The sequence below is a fragment of the Sinocyclocheilus rhinocerous genome, unplaced genomic scaffold (assembly GCF_001515625.1).
Source record: "Sinocyclocheilus rhinocerous isolate Xijiao unplaced genomic scaffold, SAMN03320098_v1.1 scaffold382, whole genome shotgun sequence".
In the NCBI taxonomy this organism is placed as follows: domain Eukaryota; kingdom Metazoa; phylum Chordata; class Actinopteri; order Cypriniformes; family Cyprinidae; genus Sinocyclocheilus; species Sinocyclocheilus rhinocerous.
Window position 1 is genome coordinate 146,202 of NW_015642829.1, and position 4,308 is coordinate 150,509.

The 4,308-nt window shown below is 35.8% G+C and overlaps 1 protein-coding gene across 2 annotated transcripts in view; it reads right to left on the reverse strand.

Annotated features, from left to right (window-relative positions):
• The window catches only part of LOC107756753 (serine/arginine repetitive matrix protein 2-like), a 13,718-nt gene extending 10,258 nt beyond the window's left edge, over window positions 1-3,460 (reverse strand). For both annotated transcript variants that reach the window (XM_016573969.1, XM_016573967.1), the window contains exon 1: window positions 3,290-3,460. The gene's annotated coding sequence lies outside the window, so the exon portion shown is untranslated. The remainder of the gene's footprint in view (window positions 1-3,289) is intronic.
• Window positions 3,461-4,308: the final 848 nt, after the last annotated feature.

Below are 4,308 nucleotides of genomic sequence, written 5' to 3' on the forward strand. Positions count from 1 at the left end.
CCTCCCCAAAATCACCATATATGGAGCTTACAACGCCTAGTTTTACTATGCATAACCTCATCTGCATATCATTTCCATGCATATTCCCATCCATATGACACCATGTTTAACACCGTCAAAGGTACAAGGCATTAGGAAAATATGACATGCAGACTAAAAATGCAATTTGTACGGTACATTACATTGCTAAAAATCATTCACTGTCCTTGTCTTGTTTTCCAATAAATATATCAAAATGAATGTAAAAACAAAATTGTATAAAACATTTCTCAGAGAATCTTTTTAGAATGGAGTGGATCTCTTTCTTTTTCACTGGCCAAAGCAGTATATAATTGTTTTAAACAAATCAAATGTTTTAGGATATTAAAATAGGCTATAGTTGAATCAGAAATAGGGTGTGTGTAAATAAGTGTACATAATTGCCTGACTCAGCGTCACTGACAAAATATTATAAAAAAGAAACGTGCAAATCTTATCGTTTGCTTTAGATTCTATCCTTCAATCACAATGCTATTTTCATAATGTTCTGAATGTTCGCGAAATAAACACCTCCGTGCAGCCTTGGTTGTGCAGTAGGCTAATATAGTCGGACCTATTTAAACTTGCCAGTAGTGCTGTGTTCAAATTATCGATACGACGATGTATCGTCACAGAGATTTGACGATACGAGTATCGATACAGCTGGCCCTGTATCGATATTGTGGCACGTGTGCAGCCTTGCCAGTGGACCGTTCGACCACCAAATCCAGCAGTGTCTGCCACAATATCGAAGTAAGTGCGCATCGTTGATGTTCTTGTTAAAAAAAAATTATCTTAACATGAGATCTGCAGTTTAAAGAAACATTACTGTGTGCCTAGCACTCTTCGCTGTCATTAAAACAGCATGCAACAAGAAAAGTGATCAAAAAACAGCGCATCCACTACAAATATGTCTAAATAACTAAATTCATAAGTTTGTTTAACTTTTGAATAATGACTTTATGTAATGTCAATTCTTAACTCCATTAATGAGCAGAATATTTGATCTAAATGTGTATACTGAAAGGAAAAGAGAGTCTGAAATCATAGGCTTCGCTATTACACTAGTAAAAGAGTGCATACGCACGGTCTAGAGTACCCGTACGGTGTGCACATATTTACGCCAAGTAAATTTTTTTATAAATCCCAATATGTACGTGGAAAATTGCGTACACACATTTCTATGCCTGTTTTGTGCGTACGCAATGTTTATAATGTTGCATAATAACATCAGCCTGGCAAATCACTTTTGATTCTCACATGATTAAAAAAAGATGAATTTTTCCAACCAGTGAATCAGGCCTGATTTTTATATAATTTATGATGTTGCAGGAGGACACTGAATCAGTGTGACTAGGATAGTAGCTACAGTAGTAGTAACTCTCATAGAGACTAACTTAGATGGTTCTTAATATTTCTCAAATTGTGTGCAGTTCAAATGGCAGAGCTTGCCTAAGCTTCTATAGAAAGATGACTGGAGGTCCTTTCAGAAGTGGTCATGTAAGCTGATTAAATGCACCCCTCAACTCAAGGTCTTATCACTTGCAGTCATTCAGACAAATTACCCCTAAACATTACACAAAGTTGTTACTAGGTACCACAGTTAACATTAATAACATAGATACTACAGTTATGTTACTGTAAAATCACAAGGGGAATAAAAAACTTTTTAAATCTATATTTGTTTGACTATGGTGGTTGGAAGTATATGTCCCATGAAAGTATACAATTTTCACACAACTATGGTTATCATGGCAAATTTAAGTGGGCTATGGTACCACACCCAATTACTAACCCTAACAAAAACTTACCATGGTAACCAGTTTGGCCCTAAAAGTACTACTGTTTAAAAAATCCAAATAAATTAAGGGGAACGTTTAATTTGTGAACTCTTAGAATGTGTAAAATGCCTTATCCTTCATTTTAAATGTCCCTCTAGTTTGTTGACACCAGTGTCTAAATGGTAGGAAATTATTAGGAAAGGAAGTAGTAAAGTATTTCGAAGGAAACTCTGGTTACCATGGCAAGTTTCTGTAATGGACATTTGAAATATTCCAATAGAGAATGAGGAGTTACGTCACGATCTTTTCACTCCGCATTGCATTTCGGGAAGGCTTGTTATTTATCTGTATTATTATTATTTAGTTTTTGATCATTATTATTGTATTTTACTCTTATAAAAAAAAAATAAAAAAAAATAAAAAAACTAATCAATTCTCTTTCCGGCTCAGACTGCATTGGTTAAAGCGTATGGGGCTGTCACGTGATGAACAAATGACTCGGAAAAACCCGAAGACTCGAAACAGGTGAACTACTTGACTAATTCCATCCAACTCGAAACAGGTGAACTACTTGACTAATTCCAGTACAGAACCTATAGGATGTTGCGCATGCGCGACGGAACGAATCACTCCCCGAGACGACTCGTTCCTCCCGAGTCACATTAAAGATTCGTTCAAAATGAACGAATCGTTCAAGACCGACCCAACACTACGATCTTGGACACAATAAGAAATTCAAAATTATTCATATGATCGATAAATAGTTACGTTAACGTGTTTTAAACACACAACCGACAGAAACAATCAACGGCACTTTGGGGGAAAAAAATGTAATCATTCAGTCAGTGGAGTTTTTACAAACGGTCACTCAGGCCAAGCATACAGAAGCACAAATATAAGAATATCACTACGTTAAATGATTGCTAAATGCAGTTAAGCAACCCGGCTAACACGGTAAAAAGGGCGCACGAGACACCTCGTGCGATTGTTTTGGTTTAATGCACCTCATGGATAGACGACATTGTTTTGTGTAAATTTAATTTTCATAAACAACATATACATGCCTACTGTTAGTATAAACACATATAGTACCTCGTACATATTTGTTTGCACGCCGTTTCATTCGGAAGACAGTATGGAGATGCGCTCCCCCGCGGCTAACTCACCACGCGCCTGCTACAAAGGCTAACTCTACAAGCGTGCTCTGCAACTGCAATGCCAGCTCATTTACAGGTACAATAGAATTCATCTATATGTGCTGTGATAATATTAAATTATGTGGGCGTAGAAAATAATAACACGTAATAAACACAGTTGGATAAGCGTCTAACAGAACACGCGGACAAAGACTCGTTAGCTTGTATTAGCTTAGCATCCTATTCGTAACATGCTTAACAACAAACATACAGCCTTCAGCTCGGTCATTCCCGTCGTATTCTTAAATTAGGCCGCCATTATTCTTGAGAAATATTTCACCCACATATACTCACCTGTGTTGTGGATTTCTTGATTTGTATCAATTACGAAACCTCGGGAAAGTTGCTCGCTGTTGGTCGCCATGACATTCAGAGCACAGTCAGTCCGCCAGTATCCCAGAAACACATGAAACAGGACCCCAAGACTTCTTCGCTCATCTGTCGTTGTATCTACAAGAACAGAGCGGCATCTAGTGCCATCCTACTGAATTCGCATTCACGGCTTCACTACGTATTTGATCAGTTACAGTACCGTTGTTATAAAACAAAACAAAAATCAATTAAATAATAAAGGCTCATATAAAAGTCTGTTATATTTCTACCTTTTCGAACTATAGATAGATAGATAGATAGATAGGATGGATATTGTGGTGGGGGTTAGACAGATGGATAGACATTCTAATTTTACAGTTACACATTCACCTTTTCATGTACATGGTATTTAGTTTCAGGTTTTTTTTTTAATGTGGCAGTAAATACAGTAATTTTTAAAAGTATTTATTATCCCTGTAAATTAAACCTGCAGCCTTGGCATTGTTGGTGAAATGTTATTGGCCTACCAGTTGAACTACTGAAACTGTATAACTGTTATACTCGAAAGACTGAATCAATGCAGGACTTCAATGGTCTTAATGTTCTAGAATAGCGACAGCAATGGTGTTAATAATCATAGCGACAGTAAAGGCGTTCATAATTCGAAAGGTTATAACTGGGTCTCAAGACGTTGCAGAAGCTAATTAACTTAAGTAATGTTTTATTGTAAATAATAATAGTTCATTTTATTTTGGCTTGGGTTTTTCCGATGAATAGTATTCTAAAAAAAAAAAAATAAGTAAATTCTGCTGTCAATTCAGGATTTGAATCCCATGCTATATAATTACATTACTAGACTATCATTGTGTATTTTAATGCATTTGTAGTTTTCTGTCTAATTTGTTTCTGCATCTAGTTTGTGCAACATGCACAAGTGAATTAACTATTCATTTTATTTATAAAAAGTCAATTAAATAATATTTAGGCTTTAAAAAAAAAAA